Source organism: Danio rerio, chromosome 7, assembly GCF_049306965.1.
Source record: "Danio rerio strain Tuebingen ecotype United States chromosome 7, GRCz12tu, whole genome shotgun sequence".
NCBI classification, from domain to species: domain Eukaryota; kingdom Metazoa; phylum Chordata; class Actinopteri; order Cypriniformes; family Danionidae; genus Danio; species Danio rerio.
The window spans coordinates 74,554,749-74,569,114 of record NC_133182.1 but is presented as its reverse complement, the minus strand read 5'-3'; the positions used below and the strand labels follow the sequence as shown (position 1 = coordinate 74,569,114).

The 14,366-nt window shown below is 38.6% G+C and overlaps 1 long non-coding RNA gene across 1 annotated transcript in view; it reads right to left on the bottom strand.

Moving 5' to 3' along the window:
• LOC141375199 (uncharacterized) overlaps positions 1–14,119 on the bottom strand; it is a 38,314-nt gene extending 24,195 nt beyond the window's left edge. The window contains exons 1-2 of the long non-coding RNA XR_012382855.1: positions 13,936–14,119; positions 12,139–12,306 (exon numbers count right to left, since the gene is read on the bottom strand). This is a non-coding gene — a long non-coding RNA (uncharacterized lncRNA). The remainder of the gene's footprint in view (positions 1–12,138; positions 12,307–13,935) is intronic.
• Positions 14,120–14,366: the final 247 nt, after the last annotated feature.

The following is a 14,366-nucleotide window of genomic DNA, read 5'->3' as shown; positions in this document are numbered from 1 at the left end:
GACATCAACACATCAGATCGCGAGTAGTGTTGCCAACTGAGCAAATTTGTTGCTATTTAGCGACTTTTCAGACCTCCCTAGTGACAAACTTATTGCCCTTTTTGTGTTTCTGAAGATTTTCTAAAACTCTGGTGTGTATATATTCTACCGTTCCTGCCTCTCTAAATGACAAATAACAATTTAATTCTCCTCGTAATTCTCCTCTTGCGTTTATATTTTTCACTAGGCATGGAATAAGATTCTGACGGTATGATAACCTTTGATAAAAATACCAGTTTCACGGTATTGCAGTTACTGCTTTAAAATATTCATTCATTCATTCATTCATTCATTCATTTTCTTGTCAGCTTAGTCCCTTTATTAATCCAGGGTCGCCACAGCGGAATGAACCACCAACTTATCCAGCAAGTTTTTACGCAGCGGATGCCCTTCCAGACACAACCCATCTCTGGAAAACATCCACACACACACACACACACACACACACACACGCACACACACACACACACACACACACACACACACACACACACACACACACACACACTACAGACAATTTAGCCTACCGAATTCAGTTGTACCACATGTCTTTGGACTGTGGGGGAAACCGGAGCACCCGGAGGAAACCCACTCGAACGCAGGGAGAACATGCAAACTCCATACAGACACGCCAGCTGAGCCGAGGCTCGAACCAGCGACCCTCTTGCTGTGAGGAGACAGCACTAGAAAACACATTGAAAACACTTGGCAACACTGAACAGGAGCATGCCTGCTCAGCTAATGTTTACGTTTGTAATAACTGAATTGTTTGCAAAGTGGCACGGTGGCTCAGTGGTTAGCACTGTTGCCTCACAGCAAGAAGGTTGCTGGTTCCCAGTCCCAGCTGGACCAGTTGTCACTTCTGTGTGGAGTTTGCATACTCTCTTTGTGCTGGCGTAGGTTTCCTCCGGGTGCTCCCCCACAGTCCAAAGACATGCGCTATACTGTAGGTAAATTGAATAAACTAAATTGGCCGTAGTGTATATGTGTGAATGAGTGTGTATGGATGGATGTTTCAAAGTACTGAATTGCGACTGGAAGGGCATCCGCTGTGTAAAACATATGCTGGAATAGTTGGCGGTTCATTCCACTGTGGCGACCCTGATAATAAGAGACTAAGCCGAAGGAAAATGAATGAACAATTTTTTTCAAAATAAATTTTATAACTCTGGATCTGTATCGCATTTCGGTGTCTGTTACTATCTTTCAGAGGTCGTATTTTTGGCTGTGCTGCATATATTAGATCACTGAATTGAAATACACTGTTTTCCACCAACATGGCAACCCAGAGTGCTGAAATATATTTAGGTAAACTGTAGTGATGGGTCGTTCATGAACGATTCGTTCATTTTGAACGAATCTTCAAAATGACTCGGGAACTACGAGTCCTCTCAGGGAGTGATTCGTCCATCCGCGCGTGCACACATTTGTTATCGTTAATTTCCAGGGTCCCCGCGGGGTCTTAAAAAGTATTAAAAAGTCTTAAATTAAATAATCGAAATTTATGGCTTTAAAAAGTCTTAAATTTGCTGTTCTAGGTCTTAAATATTTTTGCACAGGTCTTATTTTTGCGATGTCCATGTAACGCTACATCTAATGCTTATTTAAATTCTTTTTGTTGTTGTTGCTAGATTTTTGGGGTGTTGTAGTTCTATATTTCACAAGTCCAATTGTAATTTGCGGTATTACAACTACAAAAAAGTCAACTTGCAATAGCCAATCAGCTTTCTGTTATTAAACTCAGTGTGCGCGGCGAATGTGACGTCATCGATGTGTTTGCGGAAGTTCGCTTTGAGTGCGCGCGACATGATTTCGGCTGACAGAGTATGCCGTTATTTCACTGACACATGTCGCAAGCGCAGTTTTATAAGTCGGGAGCGTTGTAATGCGAAAGAGCGAAATTTAAATAACTTTATTTTACCCCTAATTTTGTGCTTTTACATTTTCTCTCGCGTGTTTTTGATATTGCGATATAGGTCTTAAATTTAATACTTAATGGTCTTAAAAAGGTCTTAAAAGGTCTTAAATTTGACATTATGATATCTGCAGAGACCCTGATTTCAAGTCTTCATCACATTGGCAGAAGCCAATCATATGCGTTTAGAGCCGGAAAAAGAATTGATCCGCTCACCTCTCGAGTCCTCTATCGGGTCTGAGTCACTCGTTCATCACGAGCCAATCATACGCGTTTAGAGCCGGAAAAAGTTTAGATCTGTTCATCTCTCGAGTCCTCTATAGGGTCTGAGTCACTCGTTCCTCACGGGCCAATCATACGCATTTAGAGCCGGAAAAAGAATTTAACTGTTTATCTCTGGAGTCCTCGGGTTTGAGTCATTCTCTCACGTGATGAGCGAACGGTCATGGCTCCTATCATTTTAGACTGTGTACATTGATTAAGATTATATGTGACTGTCAGTGTAACGTGAATAAACCCCTAACATTTGAAGACATGAAGAGGTGAGCTGAGCAAAGAGACAACAATGCCTTCATATACAAAAGAGCAGGTAAACATTTAATTATTATTTTCTCCTTCTTATAGTATTCTAGTTATGACTTATTTGTCGTGCAATCAACCTTTTGGGCTAGTTGTAGATGTGTTTGGAAGCAATTCGTAACATTTTAATAATATTTTGGCAAATTGAACCAAATGAACGAAATGACTCGAAAAAAGATTCGTTCATCTTGATGAACGAGACTCAAAGATCCGAGTCAGTAAAATGATCCGAACTTCCCATCACTAGTAAACCGAGAGCGAGCTGGTTATAGTGAGAAAAACAGGTAGACATTCAAAGGAGAATTACTGAATCTATTGTTTTTCAGACAAACAAACATGTTCAATTAGCATTTCTCAAATATCTGCAAACATATGAGGGTATTTTTATGATTTATAAAAGTCAAACGTACCTAAAGCACCTTTAATTGATCTCAGAAAGTCTGGTCTTTGTTTTCGTCAGTGTAAATTTAGAAAATTCTTCCTGAATTTCAGCACTGATTATGAGATGGATTGATGATTTGAGAAAGGTAGGATAAACCAGGACTGATATGGAGGAGGAGGACGCAAGATTTAAGTAGAAAAGAGTAGAAATTATGAGTTTTTTGAACACAATGAACCCTGGAGAATGAGAGACGGCCTGCTGATGCTGGAAAACAGACGTGTGGAGGAGTGTTAGTGGAAAATGAGTGCCTGTCCTCCTTTCTGAATCACTCGTTCTGGTACAAATCAGGACATGCAGGATGACATTAAAGCCTGAAACTGGAGATGCTATGTAGAAAGACACAAAAACCTCAAACGAATGACTTCGCAATGAAGTAATTAAAGTACACATGAAATCAAAACCAACCATATTGATTTTGTTAGCTCGGGTTGCTAGTTTTGTTCTGAAAAATTCATCTGTGCATGTTATTAGGAAAAAAAAAAAAACAATAGTTTGCCCCTGTAGTCTAAAATTGAAATCTGAAACCTGTTTGTTTTCAGTTACATTGTCAGATTACGTGTGTCTGAGGTATTGGGCGTGGCTAATATACATAACAACGCTTCCCCAGCTGTCAGTATTGACAACAAAGGAAGAGGAGTCTGTTTGGTTGTAATAACTCCGCCCAAACCCTTTTTTTGAATGGAATGCCTACTTTACTATATCCAATCAGCTCGCAGTAGAAAAAAACAAGCCACGCCCACTATTTTCTCATTTAATATTCCGTTCCTCTAAAAACTGCATCATAATACGAAAAAAAGGTTGTCGCTTATGGTCGACTTTAAAGTTTGCATGAAATCAAAATTTTACAATGTTTATTTTGCTAGCACACGTTAGTCTTTAGTTGAACAATTAATTTGTGCATGTTAATCCACTAAAAATAAAACTGAACAGTTAAGTTTGGTAATCTTAAATCAAACTGTGAGCATTTGTTTCTGCGTTTTGAGTGTTTTTCTTTTCTGTCGATGTCAGCTTGACGGCTTTATATAAAAACCACACCACCTTACCATTAATTTGCTATGAGGGAATGATGTGCAAAAAGAAAGCTCCGCCCCTACTCAATATTCAGTATGTTAATGTACTTTCAGCTGAAATGGAATATTGAATAGGGGGGTGGGGCTCTCTCTCTCTCTCTCTCTCTCTCTCTCTATATATATATATATCTCTTGAAATGTACAATGAGAAAATGCTGTTTTTCTTACACAAAGACTTATTATGCAGTCTCTATCGTCATATTGTGGCGGAACGTCAGCCGTCATTTTACAGTTTTTTACAATTGCTATGACACTTTTTTCAATACATTTAACAAGTTTCCTAAACTCTTAACACGGTTAGCACAACATCCGTCTACGTGGGCTATACAATTTACACATTTCTTGTTGCTTTGACACAAAATGCATCCAGTTAACACAAATTTAAAATGCTTGAACTTCTTTTACACACAAACTCAACCAAAACCAAAACAATGTAATTTTACAGTTCAATTTACCAATGCTTTCACACAGTATGTCAGAACAGATAACACCATGTTCTAAACAGAACCTATATAGGCTAAAGCCAAAGTAAACAGCTGTTCATATTGTCAATTGAAACACAAATATATTCCCTGCATATATGTATATGTGTATGTATGTGTGTGTAAACATACGTGTGTGTGTGTGTGTGTGTGTGTGTGTGTGTGTGTTTGTGTATATATATGAAAGCTCCCATCTCCCATATGAACATGATTCCCATCTAGAAAGCACACTCATGTGTTGAGATTTTTCAAATCACATGATCATACTGTATGTTCTAAAAAACGACTCATGAGGTTTTTGAAAGGAACAGTAACCACAGAACTCCATCACCAATATGTCCAGATAAGGTTATGCAATACAATGATTATATGCACAGTGTGTTTTGCAGTAAACGACTCTATAAACCTGGCGTGCATACATTAGTTATAGTACAGTGAACCATTTACACTGTGTCTAATTACTTTTAGAGAGTCATGAAGTTGGAGGTCAATCAAGTCCCACATGAAATTATCTATGTTGACGACACTGGCTTCAACTTGGCGAAAAGGCATCGCCGTAAGAGAAACATAATAGGCCATGGGCCATCGTTACCATGCCGGGCCAGAGAAGAAGTCGGGCAAATGCAGAAGACCATGCAGAATAGAAAATTACTTTGTTTTTTACAGTATTATAATTGCGATGGTTTTTCTGTTTGTATATCTTGCAATGATGTCCTTTTGCAAATAAAGTCTGTACTGCAGCAATTCTGTGTCTGTATTTTTTAAAATCAACTGTAAATTTTATAAAGCAATTTTTTTTTGTATTGAATTTTTGCAGTAAAAGAAAGAAAATGCCTGCATTTGCTAAACCAACAAAATGAAAATGTAGAGAGTCTTAAAATATAAGGGCAGAGCTGACACATAAACTAATGCAGTTTCTGTAATGTCAGCTGATGATAGTGTTTTTATTGTCAGTTTGTTCTGATTGACTGAATGTTTCTGTTGAAAGAGAACATGTGTTTGTGTTTTGAACAATTATGTCATTTTGAAACATGTTTGCAGTGTTTTGTTAGACATGGTGTAGTGTGTTAGTTTATTATTGTATTTTGAAAAGAAGTTTAGAAGTTTAGTTTACAATGTGTGATTTTGAGCATGAAATTAACTGTTTTGCCAATTGTGTGTTTTAGGTGTGTTGCTGCGTTAAGAGTTTAGCAAACTTGTTAAATGTATTGAAAAAAAGTGTCATAGCCATTGTAAAAAATGAGGCTGTGTGGGTGCTGTTGTTTTAATTGTGTGTGTGTGTGTGTGTGTGTGTGTGTGTGTGTGTGTGTGTGTGTGTGTGTGTGTGTGTGTGTAGGTCGCTGGGTTGCTGGTTCGAACCTCGGCCCAGTTGGTGTTTTTGTGTGGAGTTTGCTTGTTCTCCCTGCCTTCGAGTGGGTTTGCATTGCATTGCAATTGCATTGATTTTCCAATAAAAGATGCAGATAAACTACCAAGGCCTGGTGGTTATTAACGTTAGTCTTTGAAGCAGATCTCCAGATGCACTTTCTGAAGTACAGTGAAGTTTATTATTGTCTTCCTGCATGCCTTATACTGTAGGCCTCCGTTAAAAGACGGTGCTATAAGAGAGGTCAAGGGTCAGAGGCCTCCAATAACAGAGGTGAGGGAAATGGTGTGTAGAAGAGCTGCAATAAATCACGGGAGATCTGGAAACACCATCACTGTGTGTTCACACTGTTACTGACGTCAAAACAGGCACACAAATCTTCCTGATACATTATACTTTAATCAGCGAGTAAACATGACTGCATTTGCTGTTCAATTAGAGCAGATCACTTAATAAACTGTTTTTATTTTACTTGTTAAAGTATGCAAAGTAGCTCTATTACAGTTTTTTACAATGGCTATGACACTTTTTTCAATACATTTAACAAGTTTGCTAAACTCTTAACGCAGTAACACACCTAAAATACACAATTGGCAAAACAGTTAATTTTATGCTCAAAATCACACATTGTAAACTAAACCTCTAAACTACTTTTCAAAATACAATAATAAACGAACACACTACACCATGTCTAACAAAACACTGCAATCATGTTTCAAAATGAAATTATTGTTCAAAACACAAACACATGTTCTCTTCCAACATAAACATTCAGTCAGTCAGAACACACTGACAATAAAAACACTATCATCAGCTGACATTACAGAAACTGCATTAGTTTATGTGTCAGCTCTGCCCTTATATTTGAAGTCTCGTTACAGTTTTGTTTCGTTGGGTTAAGTAAATGCATGCATTTTCTTTCGTTTACGGCAAAAATTCTATACAAAACAAAGAAAAAAATTGCTTTATAAAATTTACAGTTTATGTAAAAAAAAATACAGACACAGAATTTCTGCAGTACAGACTTTTTTTGCAGAAGGACATCACTGCAAACAGGAAAAGCACCACAATTATAATAAAATAACAAAGTAATCTTCTATACTGCCCGGTCTTTTACCACATGTTCTCATCCACATTATACTTGATATCTTCTGTGGCCCGGCACGGTAACTATGGCCCTTTGGCCTATTATGTTTTTCCTATGGCGACATCCCCAGCCTTGTCAACATTGAAAATTTCATGTGGTACTTGATTGGCCTCTAACTTCATGACTCTCTGAAAGTAATTAGACACAGTGTATGCAAATGCTGTACTGTATATGTACTGTATGTACTAATGAACTCCAGGTTTAAAGAGTAGTTTACTGCAAAACACACTGTGTATAATACAGTAATGACTGTATTGCATAATCTTACATGGACGTATTGGTGACAGAGTTCTTTGATGTTCCTTCCAAAAACCTCAAGAGTCCTCTATTAGAACATATGATCATGTGATTGGAAAAACCAAAACAAGACATGAGTGTGCTTTCTAGATGGGAATCAGCTGTCATATATATATATATATATATATATATATATATATATATATATATATATATATATATATATATATATATATATATATATATRTATATATATATATATATATATATATATATATATATATATATATATATATATATATATATATATATATATATATATATATATATATATATATATGTGAGACTCATATTGCAGTTTTATATATATATATATATATATATATATATATATATATATATATATATATATATATATATATATATATATATATATATATATATTTTTTTTTTCAGTTTCCAATGAGAAACAGCATATTGCGGTTATATAAATAAATAAAGAAATATATATATAATATATATATATATACATTTATTTATTTATTTATGTAACCGCAATATGCTGTTTCTCATTGGCAATTGAATAAAATACAGGGAATATATTTGTGTTTCAATTCACAATTAGAACAGCTGTTCACTTTGACTTTATCCTATATAATTTCTGTTTAGAACATGGTGTTATCTGTTCTGACATACTGTGTTAAAGCATTTGTAAATTTGACTGTAAAATTACATTGTTTTGTTCTTGGTTGTGTTTGTGTGTAAAAGAAGTTAAAGCATTTTAAATTTGTGTTAACTGGATGCATTTTGTGTCAAAACAACAAGAAATGTGTTAATTGTATAGCCCACGAAGACGGAGCTTGTGCTAATTGTGTTAAGAGTTTAGGAAACTTGTTAAATGTATTGATAAAAGTGGCATAGCAATTGTAAAAAACTGTAAGATCAATATATTGAGCTATTATTCGTTTTCCTTCGCCTTATTCCCTTTATTCACAGCGGAATGAACTGCCAACTTATCCAGCATATGTTTTACGCAGCGGATGCCCTACCAGCTACAACCCAGTGCTGGAAAACATCCATACACTCTCATAGTCTGTTTCCACTGGAGGTACAGTACTGTATGGTACGGGTCGATACGAGTCACCTTTATCGGGCTTGCATTTCCACTGCCAAATGGGTACAATTTGGTGGCCAAGGTGTACGACAGAATGTTTTAGACGTAGACAACGTCATTTTCACTCAAGGAAATGTCGAAGTAAAGCTGTACAAGTCATTCTCATATCATAAGAGAAGCACCTCTCACAAAACAGAAGCTTTATACACATAAATACCTGCGTATAAATGTTCATTACTAAAGCTGCGTCCCAAATCGCATACTTATGCACTATTCTACGCCATTTTGTAGTATAAATAGTGTAAGTAGTGCGTTCACACTGAAAACTCAAAAAATATTAAGAGCACTTTAATTACCCGGATGATGCACTCATTCAGCCGCTAAAATGAAGTGTGTAATGATGGACACTTCACGCACTCAACGACTGCAGGTTTGCTTATGTAGCGGAAGGGGCGGAGCTATCGGACGCACATGTTAGATAACTTTATTTATTTTGGATGGTCAAAGCAAAATTCTCCTACGAGAGTGATTACAGCGCCTCTTGATAGTGAATGCGGTTATACTCACGGCAGGTATTATTTGATAATTCGGTCGTTTATTTCGCTGATTTGGCAACCGTCAAACGTCATCAGGAAAACGGTTTGAATTTCTGCTTAGTAAAAAACAATAGTGTGCCATTTGGGACGACACTACATACATATACTATCCTGTTGAGTGTGTAAGTGCATAAGTACATAGTGCATGAGTGCATAGTGTGCCATTTGGGACGCAGCTTAACTTTTCTATAAACAGTATTTGATTATAACTGAAGATCAATGACAGTGCGAAATAGCCTACTGTAACGTCTGCAAATTATATAAAATAAATAACTGTTTTAGTTTGGATCATGTTCTCACCATACAGTAAATGAACTGCTCCAGGGTTTGTTTGAAAGCGTACCGAAACCACCTCTTCAGGGAGGCCTGGTATGCTTTTTTGGTCCGCTTTTGGTGCGCACTCGAGTACTATTGCTACATTCACACCTGCCCAAACATACCACACCAGGAGGGAAAACGAACTCTAGTACGATTCAATCGAACTAAATAAGGCAGATGTGAAAGCACCCTTAGATTCCGTTTGACAGTGGTAACGGCTATAAAAGCGTACTGTATCGTACCAATCAGTGGAACACATACACACAGACACACATACACTATGGCCAATTTGATTTATTAATATTTTTTTAATAAAAAATTATATTTATAATAAATTATAAATTTTTCCCAGAGATGGGTTGCAGCTGGAAGGGCATCCGCTGCGTAAAAACTTGCTGGATAAGTTGGCGGTTCATTCCGCTTTGGCGACCTCGGATTAATAAAGGGACTAAGCCGACAAGAAAATGAATGAATGAAATTATAAATTATTTATCAATTTTTAGTTTAAATTCATGGATTGAGGCAGAGTGTAGTGCTGTCGCCTCACAGCAAGAAGGTCGCTGGTTTGAACCTCGGCTCAGTTAGCGTTTCTGTGTGGAGTTTGTATGTTCTCCCTGGCTTCGCGTGGGTTTCCTCCGGGTGCTTCGGTTTCCACCACAGTCCAAAGACATGCGGTACAGGTGAATTGGGTAGGCTAAATTGTTCGTATAGTATGAGTGTGTGGATGTTTCCCAGAGATGGGTTGCGGCTGAAAGGGCATCCGCTGTGTAAAAACTTGCTGGATAAGTTGGCGGTTCATTCCGCTGTGGCGACCCCGGATTAATAAAGGGACTAAGCCAACAAGAGTCTTTTTTACAAGTCTTTTTAAAACCAGCGCACCCAGAGGAAGCCCACACCAACATTGGGAGAACATGCAAATTCCACACAGAAATGCCAGCCGACCCAGCTAGGGCTCAAACCAGCAAACTTCTTGGGAACAGTGCTAACCACTGCGCCACCGTGCGCCTTTGAATTAGAAATAATAGAGAAATAATTCTGTAAAATAACAGAACATGTACTGACATTTTATTACAAGACTTTTATACAGCACCAACCAAGCCGATATATCACTTTAAGCTATTAAAAATGTTAATAAAAGTCCCTTTTCAAACATTTCAAGGTTAAAAGTTGTTGGTAGCAAGATTAAGGTCCCATAATGCAATTCAAAAGCATAAATAAATGAAAAAAAATGAATCACAAAACAGAATCAAGAGAAATCCCACAGTTCAAAGTCTTTCTCCTCATACACACAGTATACGCAATTTCTAAACTTTCCACTAAAAGTTCTCTGAAGGCACATTTTAATAGCTCTCTAACAACAAGGTTTCTCCAAACACTGCAGTGGGCCATCCTGTAGACGCCAGCGTAATCTTCATGAGCATATGGTGGCAATAAAAGCCTCGACATCCATCAAACAACACCTCAGAAACCATCCACCAGACCATCAATGGTCCCAAAACATGTCTGTTGTTTCAAGCGGGCTGCATTAGAGACATGGTAAAACGCTGTACAGGAATAGACATCCTAAACTGTAACATCTGCCGTGTCTTCCCACTGCGAATATGTGTCACTTTGGGGAAAAATGAGTCCATTATTTGTAACCCAAAAACAGCATTGTGGTTGAGTTGGACTGAGATTTGACTCGTACTGCAAATCCTTCAGGCTTACTATGATAAACGGTGATTTTTTTCCTGCTGAACAACATGATGGCGCTCTGTGTTTAGATTGATATTTCAAATAGATGATGTATAATTCAATGTTTAATACAGGATGTGTTGTCAGATTTCAGAGGGCTGCATTGTGTTATAAACACTTTATTCTTTATACATGAGGAATTAGATTTTGACTATGCTACCAACTGTGCTCCACCGAAAAAAGGTGGTTTGGGAGAATTCCTTACCCCAGGTGGAGCAGTTCAAGCATCTTGGGTGTTTGTTCATGAGTGAGGGAAGGATGGAACGTGAGATTGACAGGCGGATTGGTGCAGCGGCAGCAGTAATTCGGTTGTTGTCTTGGTCTGTTGTAGTAAAGAAGGAGCGTAGCCGAAAGGCCTATGGTCACCTATGGTCTTAAGCTTTGGGTCAAAACCGAAAGCATGATCTCAGATACAATCGGCCAAAATGAGTATCCTTCGCAGAGTAGCAGAGCTCACCCTTATAGACAGGGTGAGGAGCTCTGACACCCGGGAGGAGCTCGAAGTAGAGCCGCTGCTCCTCCACATCGAGAGAAGTCAGCTGAGGTGGATGCCTCCTGGATGCCTAGATAGCAAGATAAGCGGACGCTCTGAAATTCCTGCCCCTGTCAAGGACAGCTGCGGGACTCTGGACTATGCTCTCTCACATACACACAAAAATATCTACAGATAAACATTCACCACCGATCCCCATCCAAACGCCTTCGTGTGCTTTTACCCACGTGGGGCGTGGGCGGGGCTGTGACTTGCACCTTGAAATGGCTGCTGGACGGGTTGGCTGCCCGCACTCAACGGACTGTTTTCCATTACCCCTGTTCCCCTCCCCTGTGTCTATGTTGTGTCTTACCGGTGTGCTTATGCTAAGATAGGGCTGTTTTTCTCCCTTTTCTCACTTTATCCTAATCAAGGGCAAGCTGAGGGGGTGTTTTTTTTTTTTTTGCCTAACTGTCCAAATGTATCTTTCTTCGTTTCTAAATGCTACCTCCTATGATCTGTCTCCCCTGAAAAGTGTGATGTTTTGTGTATGGTCTGGGGGGTCCAATTTCGCTATACGAAAGTGTAGTGACAAATAAAGGCTTGATTGATTGATTGATTGATTACCTAGGGTGGTGTTCCAGGCATGTCCCACCGGGAGGAGCCCTCGTGGAAGACCCAGGACATGCTGGAGGGACTGTCTCTCGATTGGCCTGGGAATCCCTTGGGATGCCCCCCGGAGGAGCTGGAAGAAGTGTCCGGGGAGAGGGAAGTCTGGGTTCTCTCCTAAGACTGCTGCCCCCATGAACCAGCCCCAGAAAAATGGTAGAAAATAAATGTATGAATGAGTTCATTTCTAACCGCTAATTGTTTTTGTCTTTGTGACAAATATAAATCTGCAGAGTGAAGATGACGCTCATATAAATGTGTAGCTACACGAGGCTGTTTGGTGTCTGTTAATCATAATATCAAAAGGAAACAAATTTCCTTATATCATGTTTTCATTGTTTAGATAGTGAAACAGCAAGCAGGATGAGGTGAATGAGGTTATAAATTACACTGTTCCCTTTGAAGATTTACCCATGCATTAGCAGGCAGTTTTTGTTATGTTTATTATTGAATAGGCTGAGTGAATAGTAGGGGTGTCAAAATTAATCGTTTCTTTGATGCACTGCGATGCAGACGCGGACAATGTAATGTAATGTACAAGACGCGGTTCTGTAATAATCAAAACCGGTTATTACTGACGTCATTTACCTTATATGCGCTCTGTCGCGAGGGAGGCAATCGCGAGTATTTACAACGCTATAACTACTTAAAACTCAGAAACTGTGCACAATTTCACTGTGTGTGTTTGCTGGATCAGTCTTTCACTGACATATACAACAAAAGCCCCTATTTCACTGAGATCGAGAGAATGAAAGAAGCCTACTCCATTTCTCTCTTTCTCTCTCTCTCTCGCTCTCGCTTTTGCTCTGTCTCTCTCTCTTTCTCACACACACACACACACACACACACACACACACACACACACACACACACACACACACACACACACACACACACACACACATACACACAGTGGCTCAGTTGACCTGCTGGGGTGGCTTTTCTTCTCCTCTCGGCTGTTTTACAGCATTATGTTTGGATACAGAAACGAGCGCGTGTCTGCAGAGTTTTCTCCACCGTGTCTATCATACATCAGCTGTGAGATCGCCGCTGCCGCCTGCCGCTTATCAGTGTCACTTATCTGAAGAGCGCATCGCGCAAGAGCCAATCGCAACCGTTTTTGTTGAGGGTGTGACCAATCAAAGGGGTGTAAGAGAACTAGACAAGGATCAGAAATTGAGCTGGATGTTTATATTTGTTTATATTATTTGCTTAATGCTCGTTTTGTTTAAAGTTACAGTTTATATATCTGACTGTTTGTATTAAACGACAAAATTGTATTACAAATAATATATAAATAAAAATATATTCATACATTTTAATACAAGAACTGCTGCTGTAAAAAAAATATAAAACTGTATGGAAAGCACCGTCAATGCACCGTGATGCACCGAGATATCGAATTGAACCGAAACGATGGCATGATAATCGTAACCGAACTGAACCGTGAGACTAGAGTAGGTTCACAGCTCTAAGACATAGGTTGGTGATTCCCCTATAAGAAATAAGATAAACGGCGCTTGGGAAATACTGCAAAAATAACAATAATAATTTTCTTCCGATGTATCATGTTTACCCTAAATCATGTCTGGTAAGAATGTACAAAACATAAGCAGCAGTTTGGTATAGTCTGAGTTTTATGTCCACAGCACAGTTCACAAAACACAATTTCCACTAATTAAACAGACACAAAAAAGCAGAAAGTAAAGGCATTTGGCTAATACACCACCCAGACACCACAATTTGTCCACTTACCGTAATCTTAAGTCTTTCTCACCCTTAATAATTGACATTACAACAGCACTTGTAAGCACACGCAAATCTGTGACTCACTGGAAAAACCCTTTTCATCAACATTCATCATTCCAAGAACGATTTTGATCGTCATTAAACCAGAATCACAGGGAAACATTTCTCATATATCCGGCTTCGCTGATGTGACGTAGACATCAAGGGCTGCCGCTCTTGCCAACACAAATGCCATTTGGTTTACGCAACGAGTCCCTGTTATATTTTTGATAAGCTCACAGTATGGTTGAGTTACACAACCAAAAACGTCCACACATGCGCAAGAGTTCTGGGAAAGATTTCTCTCCCAGACTGAAAACTCTAAGGCTTTGGCACTTATTCTTAAGGCTTTGGTATTGACCTTATTCTTCAATGCAGAAGTGTGCTCGTTTTTGCGA